This window comes from Lithobates pipiens, unplaced genomic scaffold (assembly GCF_037356315.1).
Source record: "Lithobates pipiens isolate NorthernLeopardFrog02 unplaced genomic scaffold, aLitPip1_a1.2 Scaffold_22, whole genome shotgun sequence".
NCBI classification, from domain to species: domain Eukaryota; kingdom Metazoa; phylum Chordata; class Amphibia; order Anura; family Ranidae; genus Lithobates; species Lithobates pipiens.
In genome coordinates this window covers 108,115,033-108,142,524 of record NW_027507784.1, presented here as the reverse complement: position 1 = coordinate 108,142,524, position 27,492 = coordinate 108,115,033, and positions in this window count along the sequence as shown.

The window sequence follows — 27,492 nt, the reverse complement described above, 5'->3', positions numbered from 1 at the left end:
TCCTGTGGTCTGATGACACCAAGATAAACTTATTTGGTTCAGATGATGTCAAGCTTGTGTGGTGGCAACCAGGTGAGGAGTGTGACTTGCCTACAGTCAAGCATGGTGGTGGGAGTGTCATGGTCTGGGGCTGCATGAGTGCTGCCGGCACTGGGGAGCTACAGTTCATTGAGGGAACAATGAATGTCAACGTGTACTGTGACATACTGAAGCAGAGCCTGATTCTCTCCCTTCAGGGATTGGGCCGCAAGGCAGTATTCAGGGATTTGGCCGCAGGGATTGAGCCGCAGGGCCGCAGGGCATGATAACGACCCCAAACACACCACTGCCTTGCTAAAGAGGCTGAGGGTAAGGTGGTGGACTAACCAAGCATGTCTCCAGGCCTAAACCCTATTGAGCATCTGTGGGGCATTCTAAAATGGCAGGTAGAGGAGCGCAAGGTCTCTAACATCCACCAGCTCTGTGATGTCTTCATGGAAGAGTGGAAGAGGACTCCAGTGGCAACCTGTGAATCTCTGGTGAACTCCATGCCTAAGAGGGTTAAGGCAGTGCTGGAAAATAATGGTGGCCACAAAAAATATTGACACTTTGGGCCCAATTTGAACATTTTCACTTAGGGGTGTACTCACTTTTGTTGCCAGTGGTTTAGTCATTAATGGCTGTGTTGAATTACTTTGAGGGGGCAATAAATTTACACTGTTATACAAGCTGTACACTCACTACTTTACATTGTAGCAAGGTGTAATTTCTTCAATGTTGTCACATGAAAAGATATAATAAAATGTTTACAAAAATGTGAGGAGTGCACTCACTTTTTTGGAATACTGTATATAATATCATAAACAATATCACTATAGCACAGTGCATCAAATGCATACTGTATATTTTGTGCTGCCTCTATACCTTTACTTTAGGGACAGTTTTAGTTATATGTATATTCAAACCTTGTATGGCAGCCTTTACAACTCATCCCTTGGACCCCCACCAATTCAAGGGTTCATTCAACATGATTGCAGGTTATCCCCACTCCCTGACGTTTGGCCAGAGAGTAAGCTTACCAATAAGATTCACTGTTTATGCTTATGAATGACATGGGGCCTTACCAAGTTGTCATTCACATCTCTTTTAGCCATAAAAAGTTTACATGTAACTGGATGGACTTGTGTCTTTTTCAACCAGACTAACTATGTAACTATGTAAACCTAAGGATGCACTGTGTAAAAGTAGACAGTAAAGTATATCTGACTGAAGCCAAAAACTTTTTTCATTTGGGATAGAGTAGGGAATGGTTAAATCCCCTGTCAATGTACCACCTGTGTGTTGATGAAAATATTTCCCTTCACTTTCTGTCTTTTAAGAACAGGAAGTGAGAGGGGAATCTCTTCAAAGTTGTTACCGAACAATGTGTCCCCTTTTCTATTTCCCTCCATTCCTGTTCTGTTGACATTTTCACTCCCAGTGACGAGGATTACCAGGTCAAATAGAGATAGTAAATCTCCCCAGTAGGAACACAGACAGCAACCAAACGAAACAGGGGTTCTAACCCCTCACTACTGTAGCGGCCATAACACTTTGCAGGGTGGCCTTGACTAAATGGGCTTACCGGTTACCTTCTCTTGGCCTGCTCCTCCACTTCTAGGGGTTCCCAGGGTTGATACCCAACAACTTGTACACTGACACAGATGAAGTTATTTCAAAAAGGTTTTATTTTGCAGTAGAACTTTCAATTAACACAGTCTCTTGGGGAACAGAGGGCACAGGTGAAGAACTTAGGCACCTTGAACTGCAGGTCTAGCAAAATCTCTATTTCCACCCAGAGAGTAGCCACTCACAGCTGAGTACTTCAAGGCTGAACAGATCTCTAGCCAGAGATCATGGCAGTCAGCACGTTGACTCAAAACTTGAACAAACAACTAAGGGCAAACAGGAACCTTTTTCCTTCATACCTGGAAGGTTTCCCGTCTCCTTTATGGTACTGGAAAAGTCATCAATGTCCTTCTCAACTCAGTAACCAGGCACTTCTCAGGATGCCACTTGCCGGCCCTCCTCTGAAGAGTCCTCCCCCCGGTCACTTCCACGAACTGCGGTGTCCCTCCAAGCCGAGAGCACACCCGGACACTTTGAATCCTCCCTCAGTTACTGCGCCTCGGACCAGCAGGTTTCCGAGACTCGGGAATGGACGGATCCCTACCCCAGACCAGGCAGGTCTATCAGGGGCCACCGACAGGAACATGTTGCGGGGTGTCAAACACCCAGTGACCCCTCACGGGGCTACCCCGGTCCTGGAACAAGACCAGACCACGTGGGTCTCTCGAACAACTCCGGAACCCCGGACACGTGACCTACACCCCTTTATGTACCCCCTCTCAGACTCCTCAGCAGGCCCCGGCACTCCCGCTGATTGGCTCAGAGAGGGTCGATATTCAAACATCCAACCAGACTTGGTTCTGGCCTATCATTTGTACCTCACCATCCACATGACCAGGCAGAACTTCCAAACATAGCCTGGCCAGACTGGTGTTAAGGCCTACCTACACAATCAACCCTCAGAACCTTTACTGTTCTGAGGCCAGAAAAACTAAATGTACAGATGTGTGACATTTGATCCCAAATGTCATCCGCTACACTACTTTATTCAAAACTAAAAAAAAAATATTTTTTTTGGATTTAGATACACTTTTCCAAATGGCCCTTCATGTCCAGGAAAAAAAAAAAGTAAATATGATATACTGACATATTAGATATATAACATATTGATATCATAATCATATTTTATCAGTTACTAAATCCCTAGATAAGAATCACTCATGTCATAAATGACCTGAAAACTCTAATTACAATTATTCATAACAAACAAATAAAGGCAATCATACTGCAATGTAGCGAAGCATCAACATTCCAAGTTTAAATCTGTCTATTGAGAAAACCTATTTTCGACTATTCTTTGGGGACCTCTAAACAGTGCATGAATTCAATGCATACAACATTTACAAAACTTCATTACAAATTGAAACATTCTGAACTCCCATTTTTCTTCCTATGAGAGTTCACCTTTTCTTGTAATTTATTTTTTAGCAGAATAATGTTGCAACAAGAAAAGTGCATGTATGCAAAAGCCATTTATCATCAGCCACTTCTGTGCTTACAACTCACTGAGGTAATTTAGGTGCTTTTAATCGAAAGAAAGTTCAGGTTGATATGAAGTGCTTTTCTTTCCCCGATAGGTTTTTAATGGAAAATGTTGTAAATCAGATGAAACCAAATAAATCTTTTTTTTCCTGATTATTGGTCAATGCACAATATAAAGAAATACATCCTGTGACTATCCTATACAAGGTCTCCCATAGGTGCAGCTAATTTAATAACCTTCTTTGTCGGGGCTATTATCTTTAGTGCATCATTCTTTATTTTTTTTTTGGGCTATGAAATCAAACATTTTTTTATGATGGATAGAGTGTGGTAGAGTTAAAAATAATTGGCAGATTTTATTTTAGAAATGCGTAAAGAGTATAGGAGTATCACGCTAAAATTATAGAGAGTCCCACGCTAAAATTATAGGAGTCCAAGTATATTTATTTCATAAAAGGAGTCCAAGGATAGCACAGACTACCGTCCAACACATTTCTGGGACAATAAGGTTATAGCCTTCATCAGGGCCAAATGGCATAAAATGTATATGTATATCATATAATGGAAATAATAAAGATAATGATAATAAGAAAGAAGAGGATATAAAGATGAGGGTAAGTATGAAATAGAAATAAAAAGGTACATGTTGTATAAAAAATTCCTTTCCTGGTTTCAAAACATCATAGGGTTTCCATATATAAAAAAAAAAAAATTGTAAAAAAATCCTGAAAATTTCCTATCAAATACTAATACCGTAATTTTCCTTTCGTGATAATCTCCATGGGAGCATAGTTTTGGGTAGCCCTGCCCTCATGCCTACCCCATAGGACCCTACTCCCATACATTTTCAGGCTGAGCCAGAGGCTGTGGTCCATAACTAGTCTACTCATGACACCAGGAGGGAACTCCTGCTGCCATAGAGGAGCCAAGCAGGAAAGAAAGATTACAGAAAATATTTAATAGGATTTCCTGACAGGCTCGATGGCAGCATACATTTGGCAACTAACTAGCCCAAAAAACAAGGGTGTGATGCTGGAAAATGTAAGGTTTCTTGTATGTAAGGATATGTAAGAAATGTAAGGATCCCAGTGCAGGAACAAAAGCTGCGGCAACCATTCTGGGCACACTTAATGGTCACATGCTGATAGCAGGGTATCGGACCAGAGCAAATGTCTGCCATTGGCTGGGCCTCCATTTTGCAGGTATTGATCTTCTGCACGCGCATGCCTTAACACTGCCCCACTGATAGCTGGGAATTTGGTGACCACCGGAGCCATCCTGGAAGACTTCTGGATGCCAAAGGACACCACAAGACACTCCTGACACCGCACAGCTGCCTCACTTGAGACCAGGCAGCCAATACTTCCAAAAGATAGGAAAACTTCATACAAAGTGGTCATATGATTGAGGAGGACAAAAAAGGGAATACGGACTCTGGCTCAGCCTTAAAATGTATGCTACTCAAATGTATGCTGCCAGGGAGCCTGTCAGGAAATAAATATTATACAGGATAATAGTAGTAGAAAAAATAAAATCTAAAGGGCACCTTAACTGCTTGCTAACCAGCCGCCATCATTATACTGCGCGAATTGCCGTAGGTGTATGTTGGCTGCTTTAAGAGCGCTAGGGTGTATGGGCGTGTGCGACGCCGGAGCAGATGCGCGTGGCAAGCAGCCGCGATGTCCGCTGGCCACACGTGATTGCTCCGCAGAGAGCCAGAAAGGGGATCTGTGTATGTAAACAAACAAATCCCCATTCTGACGGGGAAGTAGAGAGAGAGAGATCTACTGTTCCTAGTGATCAGGAATAGTGATGGACGAACTTCCGACGGGGCGTTTCGTGAACGCGGCCGATAGTTCGCGAACCGGAACGTTCGCGGCGGGCCCTATTGACTTCAATGGGAGGCGAACTTCACAAACCTACAGGTCAAATTTGCAGCCACAAAATAATTAATAGCTGTGCAAACATAGTCCCACCACATGGCCAATGACATAACACATGTATGAGGTGAATCGACAACTACAAGCATTCTTTTTTTAAATGGGAAATTGTTGTGACAATTCAGGACTGTGGAGCGCATGAAGGCAATGGAGGAGAGGGAAGGTCAGGGACCAGGGTAGGCAAAGAAGAGGGTGCAGGAGATGACCACAAGCAGCGTGACATACAGCAATGACACCTGCACCGTGATAGAGTCATCTGACAGCAGCACCGTGATAGAGAGCACTGACATCAGCAGCGTGACATACAGCAATGACACCTGCACCGTGATAGAGTGATCTGACAACAGCACCGTGATAGAGAGCACTGACATCAGCAGCGTGACATAAAGCACTCACACCAGCACCGTGATATACAGCACTGACAGCAGCACCGTGATAGAGAGCACTGACATCAGCAGTGTGACATAAAGCACTCACACCAGCACCGTGATATGCAGCACTGACAGCAGCACCGTGATAGAGAGCACTGACATCAGCAGCGTGACATAAAGCACTCACACCAGCACTGTGATATACAGCACTGACAGCAGCACCGTGATAGAGAGCACTGACATCAGCAGCGTGACATAAAGCACTCACACCAGCACCGTGATATACAGCACTGACAGCAGCACCGTGACAGAGAGCACTGACATCAGCACCGTGATATACAGCACTGACACCTGCACCGTAAGCAGCCCCAGGAGGAAGTCAGCATAGCACAGGGATGGTGGGAGCCCCTCATAATGAGCATAGCACAGGGATGGTGGGAGCCCCTCATAATAAGCAGCCCCAGTAGAAATATGACACCGCTCAACCTCTTCAAAGAGGAGGGTACGGGCATATAGTACGGTGTGCTTTTTTGGACAAGGAAGTGAGCCAAATGAAGAAAGAAGGTCTGTGTGCTCAATTAAAAAAATTGTTTATAGACATATACATGGTCTACTGGTCACATGTGTTGAATTCCTCCGAGATCCATGCCTCATTCATTTTTAGAAATGTGAGGTAGTTAACACTGTTGTGAGCTAGGCGAGTACGCTTATCGGTCACGATCCCCCCTGCTGCGCTGAACGTCCTTTCGGACAGGACACTGGATGAGGGGCAAGCCAACAGTTCGATTGCAAATTGGGCAAGCTCTGGCCAGAGGTCAAGCCTGCCCACCCAGTATTCCAGGGGTTCATCACTCCTCAGAGCGTCCACATCGGCCGTTAACCCGATGTAGTCGGACACCTGACGGTCTAGGCGTTCCCTGATGCTGGATCCGGATGACACCTGTCGATGGGTCGGCTGAAAGAATGACCTCATATCCGAAGTCACCAACACATCTTCAAACCGGCCCCTTCTTGCAGGCGCTGTTGGATTGGTACCCGCAACTCCTTCTCTGGGAGCGGTAATTGCTCCTCTGCCAGCGCACGCAAAAGCAGAATGCAGCATTTCTCGAAGCAAGGCCTGGAAGTGCTGCATTCTGACAGCCCTCTGTGACGGCGGTAACATTTCCTCCATTTTGTGTTTGTACCAGGGGTCTAAGTACGTTGCCACCCAGTACTGGTCCTTGACCCTTATGCTTTTTATATGGGGTCCCTATTAAAACACTGGAGCATGAAGGCCCCCATTTGCACTAAAGTGGAAGCGGTGTGGTGGCCTGGCTCCTGCTCATCATCCAGGATAATATCGTCCTCTTCATTCTCCTCTCCCCATCCACACACAACAGGGATCCCAGAAAGGTTTAAAGCATGCTCTTCTTGCTCCTCCTCATCCGCCCCGGCACCATCCTCCTCTGACTCCTCTTCAGACTCCTGTTGTTCACTTGTCTCAGATAGAGTAGCCCCCCCTGGGAATTCATCCAGCATTGCGACTTCCTCATCTTCCCGCTCCTGCTCCTCCACAGCTTAATCAATGACACGACGCAATGCACGCTCCATAAAGAAGGCATAAGGTACCATGTCACTGATGGCGCCATGGCTGCGACTGACCAGTTTGGTGATCTCCTCAAATGGGCGCAGAAGTCTGCATGCGTCGCGCATGAGCAGCCACTGGCGCGGTGAAAAAAAAAACCAGCTCCCCAGAACCGGTTCTGCCGCAGAGTTCATACAGGTAGACATTAACTGCACGTTTCTGCTGGAGCAGCCTATCAAGCATATAGAAGGTTGAGCTCCATTGCGTAGGGCAATCGCAAATAAGACGTCTGACCGGCAGATTGTGTCGCCGCTGAATGTCAGCAAGGCGAGCCATGGCCGTGTAAGATCTTCTGAAATGGGCTGAGATTTTCCTTGCCTGCCGCAAGATGTCCTGGACCCCAGGGTATTTGACAAGGAATTGCTGCACGACCAAGTTTAAGACGTGTGCCATGCATGGCACGTGCGTGATTTTGCCCTGTTTCAATGCGCTAAGCAGATTGGCACCATTGTCACACACCACTTTACCAACTGTCAAATTGAGTGGTGTTAGCCACTGATCTGCCTGTGAACGCAAAGCTGAAAGGAGTGCCGGGCCAGTGTGGCTCTTGGCTTCCAGGCACAACAGACGCAGCACGGCATGGCAACGTCTCACCTGGCATGTCGAAAAGGTTCTTGGGAGCTTGGGCGGCGCAGCGGAAGAGACGCTAGCAGCGGAAAAGGAGGAGTCAGCCGAGGAGGAGAGGGAGGAGGATGGAGTAGGAGGAGGAGGAGGAGAAGAAGAGCCAGGCCTGTATGCAATCCGTGGTGGTAAAACCAAATCTACACGGGTGCCACGGGTTACATGCTTGACGGCCGTCAGAAGGTTCACCCAGTGGGCAGTAAAAGTGATATACCTTCTCTGCCCGTGTTTGCTAGACCACGTGTCTGTGGTCAGATGTATCTTGGCACCGACACTGTGTGCCAGAGATACATTCACTTGCCGCTGAACATGGCCATATAGCTCTGGGATGCCCTTCTCTGAGAAATACTTCCTTCCTGGGACCTTCCATTGTGGTGTTCCAATGGCCATAAATTTGCGAAAGGTCTCCGAGTCCACCAGTTTATATGGCAGTAGTTGGCGGGCTATGAGTTCTGACAAGCCAGCCATCAACTGTTGGGCAAGAGGGTTATCCGGTGTCATCATTTTTTTACGCTCGAACATTAGGCCCACGGAAGCCTGCCTTTTTGCAGAAAAACGTGAGCTTGGCGTGATGGAAGGTGGAGTGGAGGAGGACAATTGTGAGGAGAGAGAAGGAGAAGTAGAAGACGAGGCTGGACGGTGAGAGCCTGCAGTGTGGCTTTGTGTGTTCTGTTGCTCCCACTCGGCTCGGTGATGGCTGCTCATGTGCCTTCTTAAGGCGGTCGTCCCTAGGTGAGTGTTTGGCTTACCGCGACTAATGAGTTGACTGCAAAGATTGCAGATGGCAACGCTATTGTCAGCAGCGGACACGTTAAAAAAAGCCCACACTGCGGAGCCATGTGCCGGTGTCCTGGGAGCGCCAGATGTGACCGTACATGGTCGATGACTCGCTCCTGATACATTTGCAGTCTGCTTTGTCCCTCCTGTGCAATGTAAGTTATTCCTGCTTCTCCTCCCTATCTGCTGGTCCATATCTCTCTCTGAACTCCCCTCCTCTTGTGGGCACCCACGTGACATCACTAGACATGTCATCATCAACGTCACCTTCCCCACCGCTATAAGTAGAGATCTCGGAGTAGGCAGCAACACCAGGGACCAACCTCCTCCTTGGGCTGATCTGGGTACTGTCGTCAGACTGCTAAGTAGCGGTTGTTGCTGCCTCCTCTTCCTGATCCAATACCAAGAGTGGCTGCGCATCAGAAATGTCTTGATATGGATCGGAAAATAATTCCTGTGACTCAAGCGGAAGGTATGTGGTGGTGGCGGTGGTGGTGGTGGTGGTGTTGTTGGTGGTAGTCTTTGGGGGTGCACATAGCAGAGAGTGAAGAAGAGGGTGCAGATCGAGAGGATGAGGAGGGTGCAGAAGAGTAAGGCTGAGCGAGCCACTCAACCAAGTCTGGTGCGTCCTTTAAAGTAATTGAACGCACCTTCTGCAACTTCCCACTTTGGCTAAAGCCTGTTGCTCCTGCCCTACCCTTACCACCCCTGCGGAAGGGCCTGCCTCTTCCTCTGCCTGTCATTTTTTAAATGACCCTGTGACAAAACTCTCAGTATACCGATGAAGGACTGCTGCAGTATAGGGCAGCGGTCAGCAGTAGTGCACCTCAATCCTATGTATTGTGGACCGATACCAGTCCTTATAGAATGGCAGACTGTACCTCACTCAACCCTATGTACTGTAGTACCCTATATCTTACCAGTCCTTATAAGGACCTTTGTGGACCAAGTAGGTTGTGTGTGAGTGATTAGCAGACTGTACGTCAGTCCCTATACCGATGAAGGACTGCTGCAGTATAGGGCAGCGGTCAGCAGTAGTGCACCTCAACCCTATGTATTGTGGACCTATACCAGTCCTTATAGAATGGCAGACTGTACCTCACTCAACCCTATGTACTGTAGCACCCTAGACAGACCAAGTTACCAGTCCTTATAAGGACTTTTGTGGACCAAGTAGGTTGTGTGTGAGTGATTAGCAGACTGTACGTCAGTCCCTATACCGATGAAGGACTGCTGCAGTATACGGCAGCGGTCAGCAGTAGTGCACCTCAACCATATGTATTGTGGACCGATACCAGTCCTTATAGAATGGCAGACTGTACCTCACTCAACCCTATGTACTGTAGCACCTTAGACAGACCAAGTTACCAGTCCTTATAAGGAGCTTTGTGGAACAAGTAGGTTGTGAATGATTAGAATGCAGTAGAAGGGCAGCAGTCAAGTATAATATTCTTTCTATATTTGGAAGAAAGAATATTATACGTGTACAAGCCTATTACCATACCACTGATACCAGTCCTGAAAAGAACCTTTGTGGAACTAATAGTAACAGCTACTGATTAAACTGACCCTCACTGCCTCACACACTGCTTCCTGCCTGTCCCTATATAAACTGACAAAACAGAGGCTACTGGAACAATAATTGAAATAGCACTTTTGTGGACCTGATAGTAACAGCTAATGACTAAACTGGCTGTCCCTGCAGCACACACCGTCCTGTCCCTTTCTCTAAACTGACAAAAGACACTCAGGCTGCTGCAACAATCACTAGCACAACACTGCCTATCCTGTCCCTTTCTCTAAACTGACAAAAGACACTCAGGCTGCTGCAACAATCACTAGCACAGCACTGCCTATCCTGAACAACCACTGAATGATTAGCAGACTGCAGCAGAAGGGCTGTCCTGTACCCCATGATGGATGTGTCATCATAGGTCAAAGTTCTTTTACACAGTAAACACGGAAGTCCGCTGGGCGAACGGCGCCAATAGTCCGCCGAACGGGCGGACCGCGAACAGCCGAAATTCGCCGCGAAACGACCACCGACCGTGAACCGTTCGGGCCATCACTAATCAGAAACAGCGATCTCTCTCCTCCTCCAGTCAGTACCCTGCCCGCACAGTTAGAATACCTCCCTAGGGAACACTTAACCCCTTGATTGCCTCCTAGTGGTAACCCCTTCCCTGCCAGTGACATTTATACAGTAATCAGTGGCTATTTTTAGCTCTGATCGCTGTATAAATGTCAATGGTCCCAAAAAAGTGTCAAAAGTGTCAGATAATAAAAATGCCATAAATCTATCTCCTATTTTTTTAGATGTTATAACTTTTGTGCAAGCCAATCAATATACGCTTATTGTGATTTTTTTTTCCAAAAATATGTAGCAGAATACATATTGGCCTAAACTGATGAAGACATTTTTTGTTTTGTTTTTGGATATTTATCATAGCAAAAAGTAAAAAATATTGGGTTTTTATCAAAATATTCAAACTTTCGCATTTATAGCGCAAGAAACAGAAATCGCAGAGGTAATCAAATACCACCAAAAGAAAGCTCTATTTGTGGGAAAAAAGGACATAAATTTTGTTTGGGTACAACGTTGCATTGGTCATTAACCACTTCAACCTCGGAAGACTTTAGCCCCTTCTTGACCAGAGCACATTTTGCGATTCGGCACTGCGCCTCTTTAACTGACAATTGCGCATTCGTGCGACATTGCACCCAAACAAAATTTACATCTTTTTTTTTCTCACAAATAGAGATTTCTTTTGGTGGTATTTGATTGCCTCGGTGGTTTTTATTTTTTGCGCTATAAACAAAAAAATAGCGACAATTTTGAAAAAAACACAATTTTTTGTACTTTTTGCTATAATAAATATCCCCATGTTTTTTTTTTTTAAAAAGCACAATTTTTCTCAGTTTAGCCCTGATATGTAATCCTCTACATATTTTTGGTAAAAAAAAAATCACAATAAGCATATATTGATTGGTTTGCGCAAAAGTTACAGTGTCTACAAAATAGAGAATAGATTTATAGCATTTTTATTAATTTTTTTTTACTAGTAATGGTGCGATTTTTATCGTGACAGCGACATTGTGGCAGACACATCGGACAATTTTGACACATTTTTGGGACCATTGGTATTATTAAAGCAATCAATGTTATAAAAAAACCTTCTGGTCCTTAAGTAGTTAAACAGTTTTAAGCTGTCACTAACTGCTTCAGATGCCCTTTAGAAAAGTGTTTTCTGGACAACTTTGTACTTCCATACATTTGGAGAGGCCCTTTTATTATTATTACACCTTATATTGTTTACCAAAGTTGAATTTAATGCCCCTTCATTTTAGAAAACTGCCCAGCCAAAGTCATTGTGTGTCTGCTTCAATGGTGCATGTGACATGGTGACAATGAAGAAGCACAACTGGGAAACTGTGGTCACCCATAATAGAAAGAGTTTGAACAAGGACCTTTATGGCAGGATCATGATACTATATCATTTTAATGAAAGTTGGCGATTTTAAAAAAATAAATAGAAAAGTGAAATAAAACTTTTGAAATCACATTAAAAGTAAGCTTTATTTAAAATTTTAGTGATTTTTCTTTTAAGAAAATAGTGCTTAACCACTATAATACAGGACACTTTCGCCCCCTTCATTCCCAGCCCAATTTTCAGCTTTCATCGCTCTAGCGCTTTCAGTGAAAATTGCGCGGTCATGCTACACTGTACCCAAATGAAACTGTTATCATTTTGTTCGCACAATTAGAGCTTTATTTTGGTGTTATTTATTCACGACTCCGTTTTTAATTTTTTGCGATTTTTGAAAAAAAAGCAATATTTTCTTTTTTCTATTTTAAAAGAAATCCAATAAAATCTAATTTTGTCATAAATTTAAGCCAACATGTATTCTGCTACATGTTTTTGGTAAAAAAAATTCTGTTAAGTGTATAATAATTGGTTTGTGTGATCACGGACATATGTACGCAAATGATCGTGTACATATGTGTGCAGGTGATCACGTACATATGTGTGCAGATAATCATTGGGACATGTGATTTTAGTGGGACAAATGTGGGGGACATGTTTTTATTATTAGGGACATGTTTTTATTATTTGGGGACATGTATGTTTTGGGGACATGTGTGTTTTGGGGACATATGTGGGGACTGTGTTTACACTGTGTTGTGTGTTGACACTAGACTGATGATCAGTGAGTAAAAAGCTGTAAAAAACAGCTCATACTCACTGATCATCAGCAGGCTGCAGCGTTCTGCTCTCCTCTCCTCAGCGATGACTTCCGTGTGAGGAGAGGAGAGCCGATTGCCTAGCAACCGGCTGTTTGTTTACATCACATGACGGCCGTGATTGGACACGGCCGTCATGTGATCAGGAGGGCCAATCACAGAGCCCTCCTGCCGATCTGAGATGTGCCGTGTCCGGGTGACACAAGCACATCGGGATCGCACCGCTGCGCGGGCACGCGCGCGGGCACGCGCGCGATCCCGCTACTTCTGAAGGACGTTCCTGAACGTCCTATCAGAAGTAGACGGCTCCCACCCGGCCGTATATATGCATTGGCCGGGTGGGAAGTGGTTAAAGAAAGAAACACAAGTACAATCCTTTGCATGTGTGGATACCACTTAGAAGAGCAAAGGCACCATAAAAGGAAGTTTCCCAGTAATCTTTGTAATTTTTTAATAATTAAGTTATGCCATATGACTATTTTGGACTGAATCCTGCATAGATGTTTTGTTCATAGCAATATGAATAATCACTTACAAACTAGGAGTCTGAAATAACTAGGAACTAGGACCAAGGAAAATAACTGATATATAAAACTAATATATATATATATATATATATATATATATATATATATATATACAGTATCTCACAAAAGTTAGTACATCCCTCACATTTTCATAAATATGTTATTTATTTATTACAGTACACTTTGCTACATTGTAAAGTAGCAAGTGCACAACTTGTATAACAGTGTAAATTTGCTATCCCCTCAAAATAACTCAACACACAGACATTGATGTCTAAACTGCTGGCAACAAAAGTGAGTACACCCCTAAGTGAAAATGGGCAAATTGGGTCCAGTTAGCCATTTTCCCTCCCCGGTGTCATGTGACTCATTAGTGTTACAAGGTCTCAGGTGTGAATGGGGAGCAGGTGTGTTAAATTTGGTGTTATTGCTCTCACTCTCTCATACTGGTCACTGGAAGTTCAACATGGCACCCCATGCCAAAGAACTCTCTGAGGATCTGAAAAAAAGAATTTTTGCTCTACATAAAGATGACATATGCTATAAGTAGATTGCCAAGACCCTGAAACTGAGCTGCATCACAGTGGCCAAGACCATACAGCGGTTTAACAGGACAGGTTTCACTCAGAACAGGCCTCGTCATGGTCAACCAAAGAAGTTGAGTGCACATGCTTAGCGTCATATCCAGAGGTTGTCTTTGGAAAATAGACGTATGAGTGCTGCCAGCTTTGCTGCAGAGGTTGAAGTGGTGTGGGTTCAGCTTGTCAGTGCTCAGACCATGCGCAGCACACTGCATCAAATTGCTTTGCATGGCTGTCATCCCAGAAGGAAGCCTCTTCTAAAGATGATGCACAAGAAAGCCTACAAACAGTTTGCTGAAGACAAGCAGACTAAGGACATGGATTACTGGAACCATGTCCTGTGGTCTGATGAGACCAAAATAAACTTATTTGGTTCGGATGGCGTCAAGCGTGTGTGGGGGCAACCAGGCGAGGAGTACAAAGACAAGTGTGTCATGGTCTGGGGCTGTATGAGTGCTGCCGACACTGAGAAGCTACAGTTCATTGAGGGAATCATGAATGCCAACATGTATTGTGACATATTGAAGCAGAGCATGATCCTCTCCCTTTGGAGACTGGGCCGCAGGGCAGTATTCCAACATGATAATGACCCCAAACACACCTCCAAGATGACCTCTGCCTTGCTAAAGAAGCTGAGTGTAAAGGTGATGGACTGGCCAAGCATGTCTCCAGACCTAAACCATATTGAGCATCTGTGGGGCATCCTCAGACAGAAGGTGGAGGAGCACAAGGTCTCTAACATCCACCAACTCCGTGATGTCGTCATGGAAAGGAAGAGGACTCCAGTGGAAACCTATGAAGCTCTGGTGAACTCCATGCCCAAAAGAGTTAGGACAGTGCTGGAAAATAATGGAGGACATAAAATATTGACACTTTGGGCCCAATTTGGACATTTTCACTTGTGTTTTAGACATTAATGGCTGCGTGTTGAGTTATTTTAAAGGGACAGCAAATGTACACTGTTATACAAGCTCACTACTTTACATTGTAGCAAAGTGTAATTTCTTCAGTGTTGTCACATGAAAAGATATAATACAATTTTTTAGGGGTGTACTCACTTTTGTGAGATACTGTATATATACATATTCAAAATAAATAAAATAAAAGTGTATGTAAACATTACATTTTTATCTTTATCGATCTTTTGTTATCTGTGTGGGAAATTTTCCTGACACCTCAACGGGAGGTGAGAGGATATCTTTCCAATGTGAGAGTGATCCCCTCTTAGCTCTTGTACACACGGTCGGAGATTCCGACAACCAAATCCGTCAGATTTTGTCTGTCGGATTTTGTCTGTCGGATTTTGTCCGACGGATTTTGTCTGAAACTGTTGCATACACACGGTCGGACAAAGTTGTCGGAAAATCCGACGTGATGATGTTATTTCGTTACGACGGGACTACGTTCACGCTAGTAGCCAATAGCTTTGGCGTAGCAATTTGATCTGAGCATGCGTGGCACTTTGTCCGATCGGAATTCTCTACACATGATCGGAGTATGTCCGATCGGAGCATTTTGTCAGAAAATTTTACAAACAAGTTGGAAAACTTGGTCCGTGGGATACTCCGACGGAAACAGTCCGATGTAGACCACACACAGTCGGAATATCTGACAAAACGGTCCGATCGGACACATTCCCTCGGAATCTCCGACCGTGTGTACAAGGGCTTAGACCATTTTCAAACAAGTGTCCCTATTGGAAGATTTCCCCTCTATTCCTGTTCTGGTGAAAACTCATTCTTTCTATTTGCCATGATTACCAGTGTTGTGGAAACGACAACATTTTGGGTCTGCCTTCACGTCCATGGTTCACTAGTAATTAGGGCAGTTAGAGAGAATGGGACTCCCCAACAGGGACACAGACAGCAATTATAACCTGACAGTGGTTTTACCCCCACACCACTCCACCTTAATTAAAAAAAAATTGCCTTTAGTTATAATTTAATTGCAGAGAGGTCTGTAATGGCGTTTACATCAATACAAACTAATAATATAAGAAAAAAGGTTCCTGTGTGCTTTTAAACAGGGAACCGTGGTTTAAGAAAAAACTCACCCATCCATTTCCTAATTGTAATGCATGTCACTAGTCTTAATGTACATTATTCATTTACCTAATTACATGCTCCACTGACAGAGGAATTTATCAACAAACATAAAATTCAGTCAGTTGTATCGTTTTCTATTTAAGAAAAAGAGGGGGGAGGGGGTGACATTAGCATTCAAATATATTTAATGGTTATATACCTGGATAAGAGACTCTTATTACTTCTCACAAGAACTGTTATCAAGTACTAAAAGTATTAGTTCTAGGGCTGTTACTGATTAAAATTTTCATGTTCGATTAATCGATTTTATTTTTAATCTAATTTCGATTAATTATAACGCGCATACAGATCCAACTACTTTTAGCTGATCTCCTTGCATTGTAACTCTGCATTAGTCAGTGGTAAATGTGGTATACACTATATACAATCACCCGACACTAGTTAGTTTCCACAATCCATGACTTAACTTCACAGTTCACACAAATACGTTTTAAATTCAAACTGTAGCACGTAGGTAAGTAATTTTTTTTTCCACAGTTGCGTGACAATCCCTCCACCTTGGGTCTAACTAATCACACTCACCTTATGGCATGCTAGCCAGTATCAAAAGGGTTAACACGGACCATAAACTTCTCTCACGTCTCCTTAGATCTCAGCAAGGATGCCAGGTCATGGGTAGAAAGAAAAGATGCTCATCGCTTAAGTATAATATCATTTCACATAAAGATGATAAAAACACAGCATATAAAGCCGACAATTGTGTTAGTTCCGTAGGGCACAGCATGTGACGTCATGCGTAGCTCCTCCTGTATGCGTTACGTTCAATCAGAACTTTGACATCACCGGACTCCTCCCCTTAGCAGATGGAGGCACTTGGGGAATGGGGAGGAATAGTGATGTCGATGTCCGTGACGTCACTGGATCTCCGACAGAACTTCCTGAAGACCTGGAAGCCGGCGGAGAGGTGAGTACCGATCAAAATAATTTTGATCGATCAAAAAAATGTATCGATTAATCGAGGAATTAATCTTTAATTTCCACAGCCCTAATTAGTTTATATTCTTATCATATCCCTAGTAACAAATATATTCTGTTTTTATGACATTTTTATAACATTGCTTGAAATGACTGAATAGCATCAGATCTCCATGTACAGTATAATAATCACACATGTTAAAGCAACTATTGTTGAGTTTAAAGAAAATGCATAGTCGCTAACAGTCACGGCTCGCCAGGGACATTCCTTGAAAACAGATAGATGTCCCGGTCTGAGCCTGTTCTGGGCAGAATCCCAAAAATTAGGCTTTGTCATGGACTTGGTGTTTGTCCATATAAAGAGACATGTTCAGAGCAGGCACCACCGTGTTTTGCTCTCCTACCTCACAAACCGCCTCCTCTCCTCTGCTGTCCTGGTCTCTCAATGAGCCGGGGCCGAAACTACTAATTGGAGATATGTGCCGGCCAGCACTGTGCACAGGAGCGCCACCACGCTAATCTCTACTACCTGTCATGCTGGGTCTCATCTGACAGGTCAGTGATCTCTGTGCTCCCGTTGCAATTAAACTGTCTTGCCCAAAAATATCTCCCCACCTCTCCGGTCCAGATCTTCAACTCTGCTCCTCTTTCACTCCTCCCTGCCATCCTGGTCCAGCCTCACCTGGTCTTTGCTTTCCTCCTCTCCTTCCCCGCCATGCACAGTTCCAGCACCAGGAGTTCTCTTTCTGTAAGTGGGGACTCTGATGTTAAAGGAGAACTCTGATATTAAAGGGGAGCTCTGATGGTAAAGTAGGGCTCTGATGGTAAAAGAGAGCTCTTAAAGAGGAAGTAAACCCTTCCAAACAACTTGGACCTATAGGTAAGCCTAGATTAAGGCTTACCTGTAGGTCCAAGCAATATCTCCTAAACCTATATGGTTTAGGAGATATTTGCCCGAAAATGGGCACCGCTGTCTACGGCGCATGCGCCGTAGACAGCGGCGCGCAGGCGCACTAAATGCGGCAAATCCAAGAATGGATTTGCCAAATTTGTCGACTCCCGTGCGCATGCGCGGGAGTGACGTCATTGCGGCTTCGCTGTATAGCAGCGGCGGAGCTGCGAGACGCGACTCCCGTGCGCATGCGCGGGAGTGACGTCATCGCGGTTGCGCCGCTGTGATTCGTCGGAGCTGCGAGACGCCACAAGCAACATGGATGCGGCGGACTACAGGGGACAGCGGCGACTTCGCTGGCTCCTGTGTCAGGTAAGTGACACATAATGAGCTACTATGCGATGCATAGTAGTCCATTATGCTTTACCTTTGCAGGGAAAAAAAGAGGAAGTAAACCCATCAGGGTTTACTTCCTCTTTAAGTTACAGAGGGGCATTAAAGTTATTGTTTTTTTTATCCAGCAGTCACTGGACTGGGAGAAATTGGGTTTAGAACTGCACTGCCCAATTTCTCACAGTTAGGACAGTTGCTACATGTACATGTCAGCTAACAGCACTCTTTTATTTCTATCTTTTAGATAGAAGTAAAAATAATGCTGTTGGCTGACAAAGATAGTATCTCCTTTTTTTATGTAGCACTGTCCTGACTGTGAGAAATTGGGCAGTGCAGTTTTAAATCCAGTTTCTCACAGTCACTCCTTGCTGTCACCATCACTAAGGCCCTTTTCACATCGTGGATCCTGTCAGGTCTGTGAGTTCTTCAGGAGATCTGATGGGATGGTCCATGCATCTATATGGATAGGCGGATGTAAACAGACTCTATTTAGCCACACTCCCTTTAACCAGTTGCTGACTGCCGCACTGCAATATACGTTGGCACAATGGCAGCAGTGGGCAAACGGGCGTACCTGTACATCTCCTTTAAGAGCCATACAGCGTGACCATGCCCGCGGGAGTCCGCCGGTCTCCCGGCGATCGTGTCGCGGAGCCTCAGAAACGGGAAGTGCCTATGTAAACAAGGCATTTCCGCATTCTGGCTCTCTGTCATCGAGAGCAGTGATCGCTGTCATGTGACTTGAAGCCCACCCCCCCACAGTTAGAATCACTCCCTAGGACACACTTAATCCCTTCATTGCCCCCTAGTAGTTAACCCCATTCACTGCCAGTGTCATTTACACAGTAATCAACGCATTTTTATGACAATGGTCCCAAAATAGTGTCAAAAATGCCCGATGTGTCCGCCATAATGTTGCAGTCCTGATAAAAAATGGCAGATTGCCACCATTACTAATAAAAAAAATGAATAATAAAAATGCCATAAAACTGTCCCCTATTTTGTAGACACTATAACTTTTGTAAAAACCAATTAATATACGCTTATTGCAATTTTTTTTACCAAAGATATGTAGAAGAATACATATCGGCCTAAAGTGAGGAAAAAAATAGTTGGTTTATATATTTTTGGGGGATATTTACTATAGCAAAAAGTAAAAAATTTGTTTTTTTCAAAATTGTCACTCTGTTTTTGTTTATAGTGCAAAAAATAAAAACCGCAGAGGTGATCAAATACCACCAAAAGAAAACTCTATTTGTGGGGAAAAAAAGGAAGTTTGGGTGCAATGTCGCAGGACCGTGCAATTGTCAGTTAAAGAGATGCAGTGCCAAATCGCAAAAAGTGCTCTGGTCAGGAAGGGGATAAAATCTTCTGGGGTGGAGGCGTTTAAGCCACACCCAATATTTAGTGCAATTTAAATCATGCACATTTTTTGCCATGGTGTACTTCACGTTCAACACATTTTGTCACATCGATCACACCCACAAAATGAATGCTCCATGCCTAATTAACATACTACTCCACCTACACTGCCTTTCTAGAAAAAAGTGTCCCTAAAAATTATTTTGCATTGTTGCCAACTATGAAAATTTCAATAATCACAACCTGTTAAAAAAAAAAAAAAAAAAAAGATCATCTGATCGTAATCTTCCCTCTGTTCAAAGCTACGACCTCCCGAATGATCTTCGTATTTGACTCTTTTGGGAATCTTGGGAGTGTAGCGCACTATAGTTTCTTCCGCTGACCCTACATCACTACTGTGTCCTGTAATCCTGTGTTCCAGTTGTGTCACATGTAAAGAGGCCATTACTCTGCAAAGGGTGAAGATTGGATGGACCAACAGAGGTGAATATAAATCATTTTCTTGATGGTCTTGCTCAAGGACAAAGTCACTTTAAATTGAATTGGACCAGGACTTGTCAGATGTTGTCCGCTACAACATACTCAAAGAGGTGCTGGGAACTTTTAGACCTGCACATAAATTCTAGACAGATAAAGAAAAACTTCAAACAAGTTCAGCAGCTCTGGTGCGGCGGCTCCCACATATCAAAGCTTTCTTTAATGGACACCCAACAGTGGCTAAAACCATAGAAATACAAAAAGGAGTGCCAGTCCAAAACTGGATGAAAGACTCCAAGATAATTGTAATTGTTGGTTAGAAAAGTCATATAAAAATAGCCAACACGTTTTGGGGGGGTAACAGCATTTCATCAGAACTAAACACAGAATAAAACTTAATTAAGAGAAAAAGTGACTTCACTGATCTATATTTGAATCAATATTGAACATTGTTGAGCACAAACTTCTGTTAAGTTGTTACTCCATGAAGAGATATTAAAGGATATGTAAACATTTTTTTTTAAAGCAAACATGTCATACTTACCTCCTCTGTGCAGTTGGTTTTGCAAGGAATGGCCCTGATCCTCCTCTTCTGGGGTCCCTCAGTGCCTCCTCTTCTTGAGTGCCCCGTCAGAGAAGCGCTCCCTCAGGGTACCTGTACAAGCACGCTCCTGTGTCCTGCAGCTGTGTCCATTGACACAGATTGCAGGACTCGGCTCCGCCTCCCAGTTCCCACATCATTGGATTTGACTGACAGCAGCAGATGCCAATGGCTGTGCTGCAATCAATCTATCCAATCAGGACCCGAGACACCGGCTGGAGCGGGTGTGTTCGTCCCCGGCGCAGGAACTCAGGTAAGTAAAAGGGGGTGTCTGGGGGGCTGGTGGACTACACGAGATGAAAAACCGCAAGGGTTTCTAACCCCTTTAATAGTGGTTCTAATATAGATATGTGATCCTCCCCGGAATGTATAAAGACTGGGGCAGAGAGATATTGCAAAAGTGTCTTGCGTGCATTTTAAAAGTGGCACAGTGTGCACCAAATTCATGTACCTGTCTAAGTAGTGCTCTATGCCAGGGTCTCCCTCTGTACGGCAAAAGAGAGTTAGCCTTAATTAGCTCTACTTTCTTAAGATAAGAACTGTTGGTATTTTATTTTGGAATTTGGCACAGGCATTGTGACACAATGTCAAAGTGGGGCATTTTAAAACTTCCCAAATGCTCTCTGAACCAAAAATGTTGCAGATGATTCTTACATTTGGCGCAATGCATTAATAAGAGGAATTTATGCCAGAAAAATGGCACAACGGCAGCTTTCAAATCCCCCTCTGTTTTCTCCAAGTCATCCATGTTTTCTCATGTATTGGGCCCTGATGAAGGAGGAGTGGTTTGACCTCCTAATGCATTGCTTTTATGACTTTTGTTTACCAACTATAAAAAATATCTTGGACTCTCTCATCAGGTTTTGGTTTGGCACTACTTTATTTCTATAAATTTAGGTTTCCACCAGCATACAGTCAGGGTCTGTTTGCTAACATCCCAATAAATCAATGACTATAAATCAAAAAAGAGCGAATCCACCATAGGAATAAAGCAAAAAGTGCACCAACAAATATGTATAAAATATATCAATCTATTTTAGCATCTTATCTTATTAGCATCAAATAGTTTTCAAAAGTGAAATACAAACATTGACATGTACAAAATAAAAACACGTCATTTATACAGACATCTCGTGTTTGACAAACCTTTGAAGAATGTTTTCTCCTATCTACCCGACACGTTTAAGGTATATAACCTTTCCTCAGGGGTATTTATCTAGGAGATGCTTAAATTCAATGGTTTCCCCTCATATGTATGGTGAAATATAGCTGTGAAATATCATTCAGAGGATATGGTATTACGTCTGCCTGGGTGGGATGAATCAGTGATAGCGAGCGTGCCACTAACGTGGAACCCCAGAACTTCCCCACGGAGATCCCTCCAAGCAGTTAGGGCTACTAGTGTTCCATTACCAATAAGTGGGTAAATGCTGTGTCTTATAGGAGTGTGTGCTTGCTAGAAGATTATAGTAAATTGTGATGTCTTGTTCTCTGAATTAAATCCAGAAGTGGACTTTATCAGAAACCATGAATCAGACAGAAGTAAAGTTAAATCACACTTGTTTAATAATAATAAAAAGGTAAACAGAGTATACATAGTCAAAACATAGCCAGAGTTCAGGAAAAAAAAGACAAGCCAAAACGCCAGGGAGCCAGAGATGAGGGTAGTAGAACAGCAAGCAGGATCTGGAGCCAGAAGAAATGTTAGCCAAGCAAGTCTTTAACAGGAACACAGGAGAGCATCTCTAGAGATGTGACCAAGGCGAAGGCAGAGATCATCTGGGCTGGATGGCTTAAGTAGACAGGACTGATGAGCAGGATATCATCAACAGGTGAGTCACTGTGGAGAGAAAGGAGCTGGCAATTAGCCGACAGCTGAAAGGCCAGCATTGAGAAGGAAGGGCTGAGCCCAGCCCTGACACTCTTCCCAGGCTCTGCATGGGAAATGTATTGGGTAGAATGGATAAAATATTCTTCAAACGTTTGTCAAACACCGAGATGTCTGTATAAATGAACCGTTTTTATTTTGTACATGTCTAGGTTTGTATTTCACGTTTGAAAACTATTTTAAGCTGCTAAAATGAATTGATATATTTTATACATATTTGTTGGTGTTCTGTTTGCCAGTAAAGTCCCAGGTTCCTATGGGGGATACACTCTTTTTTGATTTATTTCTATAGATATTCTCCATGACACCCTTTGGGATCTAGTAAGAAACATAAAAAGTTAGATCCTGAAGGCTCAGTTATACTACTGACCTTTATGAAGGCAAAGAATTGCTGGTAGTGCGGACCATACAAGAGTGCCAGGCCAGAATAGCAAGCATGTACTTTATAACAAGCAATTCCCTAAATGCCCTTCTTATCCAGCTTTATGTTCTGAACTGTGACCCCTATAGTTGTGGTTATTGTTATGGGCAATGATGAAACAAATCATGCCAGCCAGATGCAGCTGAAGCAAAATCCTGGGCAAATGGTTAAATTCACAATTGAAATACATTTATATTTGGTGTTTTCTTACCAAAGGATGTATAATTGTTTTTATTTACTATAGGCAAATACGTTCTTTACGTTCCAACAGAAGTTGCACTTTGCAAGGGAATTTGCCCCAGAGCTTAGTGAGTGTGGTTTAATTTTACAAAGAATACCCAAATATCTACAAGGAAATGTAAAAAAAAAAAGTGATTGCTTGCAAAATGATTGGATTGTGGACGTCAACAGAGCTTCACCTCATTCACTAAGCTCTGGGGAAAATTCCCTTATAAAATGCAAGTTCCTTTGTAAAGTGAACAGAGTGTGTATGCATGTGTGCTAAAGATGGTAAGCTCTTTGGGGAAAGGGACTGATGTGAATGCACACTATATAAAGTGCTGTTCAAATAGTTGGTCCTATTTAAATACCTCTAATAAATAATAATACATTTGTTGCAACAGTGCAATCAGTTTTTTTTATTTAGCTGATGTTTTTTTCTCACTATTTTTATGGCAGTTGTAATGGAGTGTACATCCATATGCAACCACAGAGGCCCACAATGAATTGAGGTTTTGAATTTTTTAAAACTAGACTTTTTCTTACACAGTAATTCCACAGATTCAGAAATAACACAATAACAACACTTCCTTCACATTTAGCCCTTGTACACACGGTCGGAATATCCGACCAACAAAGTTTTAGAGCAGGGCTATAAAATTTTCCGACAACATGCTCCGATCGGACTTTGTCCGATCGTGTGTAGAGCATTTTGATCGGACCAAGTGCCACGCATGCTCAGATCAAATTCCTAGACCAAAGCTATTGGCTACTAGCCTGAACGTAGTCCCATTGTAACGAAATAACGTCACCACGTTCTGAACAATCGGATTTTCCGACAACTTTGTCCGACCGTGTGTATGCAACAGTTTCGGACAAAATCCGTCGGACAAAATCCAACGGATTTGGTTGTCAGAATGTCCGACCGTGTGTACAAGGGCTTACACCTACAAAGATCCACTACGGGTCACTTTCAGCTGTTGAAATTAAGCTGCACTTGCTGTCATATCTAATAGGCTGAATAAATGTGCATGAATTTGACAAAATCTTGCTTATTCTTAAACTGCAGTTCTCAATTAAATCCTGTGGGAGGCCAGGCTGAGCTGTGCCGTGTGTGTTTATGCAGCTTGATATGGTGTCACACGCAGGAGAGGAGGAGCTGAGAGCTGTGACGGGAACACCAGAAGACGAGGTTTGGGCCCGCTCTGTGCAATATCATGGACAGATCAGGTGAGTATAACATGTTCATTATTTTAGAAAATAAAATTAGACTTTCTAACTATTTTAAGAATAAATGAATCGCTTCCGGACCAGCCACCGCACATTTACTGCGGGCAGGGTGGCCCAGCTGTGCAAAACAATGTACATGTACGTTGCTGCTTCTTCTGGGTCTGGGGCACGCATCCCCGGCGACCTGCTCCTTCTGTGATTGGACACAGTGGGCGCCAATCAGCGGGTCCGGTGGAACTGATGTTCGCCAGCACCCAGTGATCTCTCCCTAGAGAGGTAGAACGGCGATTTGCCTATGTAAACAAGGCAGATCGCCGTTCGGTCAGAGGGGAAGAGAGAGATTTTGTGTTTCTGCTAAGCAGGAACACAGATCTCTCTTTTTCCCCAGTCAAAGCAACTCCCACACAGTTAGCAAGCACTCCCTAGAGCACATTTAACCCTTTGATCGCCCCTGATGTTAACCCCTTCCCTGCCAGTGTCATTAGTGTAGTGACAATGCATTTGTTTAGCGCTGATCACAGTATTGGTGTCACTGGTCCCCAAAAAAGTGTCACTTAGAGTCAGATTTGCCTGCCGCAATGTTGCTGCTAAAAATCACTGATTGCCATTATTACTAGTAAAAATAAAAATGCCATAAATATATCCCATAGTTTGTAGTCGTGATAACTTTTGCACAAACCAAATAATATATGCTTATTGGTATATTTTTTTAACCAAAAACTTGTATCAGAATACATATTGGCACAGATTGATAAATAAATTAGTTTTTTTTGTTTTTTTTTTATTGGATATATTTTATAGCAGAAAGTAAAAAATATTGTTTTTTTACCAAATTGTCAGTCTTTTTTTGTTTATAGCACAAAAAATAAGAACCGCAGAGGTGATTAAATACCACAAAAAAAAAGTTATATTTGTGGGAAAAAAAGGACATCGGTTTTATTTGGGTACAATGTCGCACGACCGCACATTTGTCAGTTAAAGCAGTGCAGTGCAGTATCGCAAAAAATGGTCTGGTCATGAAGGGGTTGAAACCTTCCGGGGCTGAAGTGGTTAAAGAAAAGGGTTGTGGCATACTTCATGTGTTAAAAATGAAGGGCTGCTCTAATTTAAAAAAATAAATAAATCAGTAATACTAACAGCAAGAAACAAAAACACAGGCAGTATAAACTGTAGTGCCAACATGCCAGAGAGGTGAGTGAAGATGGAACCCTTAGATTGGTGGCCAGTGGGGGAAAGACCCCTTACATAGATGATAAGTGGAAGAAATGTTCTTGTACACTTGCAATTGAAGGCTGTACTTCTGTACATAAAACTTAATTTTTGACAGTGTTCACTCCATCTATCTGGATTACTGGGAGGTACAAGGGTAGTGAGAGTGAGAGAGGGCTACTTTTACTCCACTGAGAGCAGGGCTGGATTAACGTAGTGGCTATTGGAGCTGCAGCTCCAGGCCCCTACCTTAATATAGGCCCAACCACCCAAAAAGGACATAGAAAGCAATGGGTCAACGGGAATAGATCTCCCCTGACGGGCCCTGCATTCCACATGCACCGCCGGGGCAGGGTGGTGGGAATTGATAATGGGCACTGCATGAGCAGTCCTAACAGAAGCCTGGGGCACGCCAATGCAGGGCTCTTACAGAAGTCTGGGGCTTCCATAGTGTTAGGCCTGCGCAACTGCACTCTTTCAGCACAGAGTGCACGCCAATGCACGGCCCTTACAGAAACTTGGCAAATGAAATGCCAGGCTTCCCTAGTGTTATGCCTGTGCGGCTGCGCACTTTTGAGTTTGGGCGCATGCCAGCACAGGCTCTTGGAAAGCAGAAGTGTGCCCAGTAAAAGGCCCACCAAAATCCTCAGCACCGAGCACATGATGCTCTTAATCCGGCCCTGACTGAGACACAACCTATTTGTCATACAAACCTGTAACCAGACAATGGACATAAAGGGTTGATTTAGACTGTTCGCTTTGACAGGGAAGTTGCACTTTGCAAGAGAATTTTTCCCAGAGTTTAATGAATGAGTTGAAATTCTGAACAGTTCACTTTGTGATACAGATTGGCTCCTACTACTGGCCCTCTCTTTCCAGTTTGAGTGTTGCTGGCAGCATGATCAATTTAATTATTTTTTCAAGTACTTCTACTACCCATTGTAATAAAAAAATACATTCAGATGCATTTGTCTGCACTTGTATCACCTATCTGGAAAAATGAATAAAGAGTAAATAAATAAAAATAAATTGTATTCAGTGCTTTAATTTAACAATATCCATAATGACACAGGAACAAAGGCTGCTGTATTTTTGTACAAAATACCATGTTTTATAGAATTGTAGTGCCTTTTAAAAGCCTTTTAACAGTTATAAGTGTTGGGTAACATTAAAGTTCTGATCCTTTACATTTGTAATTCTCTGGGATGTCAGTAAGCGTAATATAATTTATAATTGTGTTCTTGCTGGAGTTATTAACCTGAGGTTTCTATACATAAATTTGCTTTAGAAACAAAATTACATAGAATATTTATAAAATAAAACACTGTTTATCCTAATTAAATATTATCGAAAACAAATCTAAAACAGAAAGTCTGGATAAAATGTTTCTGGTAATAATGTAAGGCCCCTTTCACATGTGCGGACCGTTCGTCCGTTTTTCCCCACATCCGTTTTCGGATGAAAACGGAGCACAATGCAAGTCAATGGCATTGCGGACGTTTGCGGATGACCATCCGCAAACGACCGTTTTACGTCCGTTCCGTTCAGCTCAGTTTTTCCGAACGGAAGAATATCCTATTTTCTCGTCCGTCCAAAAACGGAACGGACGTAAAACGGTCGTTTGCGGACGATCCGTTCCGCGGACATCCGTTTTTGAGCAAAAAATATATATTAATGTACAGGTGACCTCTGACCCAGGTAGTGGTCAGTCACATGTACAAGCACATGCTGCTAGTGGAGAGAGTGGAGAGATACGTGGTAAGCAGTTTGTGGCTTGGCATGGTTAAACACATGGCATTTCATGGCATGGCATGTCACGTGGTCACGTGGCCATGTGGCATGTCACGTGGTCACGTGGCCATGTGGCATGTCACGTGGTCACGTGGCCATGTGGCATGTCACGTGGCCATGTGACCATGTGACATGTCACGTGGCCATGTGGTATGTCACGTGGCCACGTGGTCACG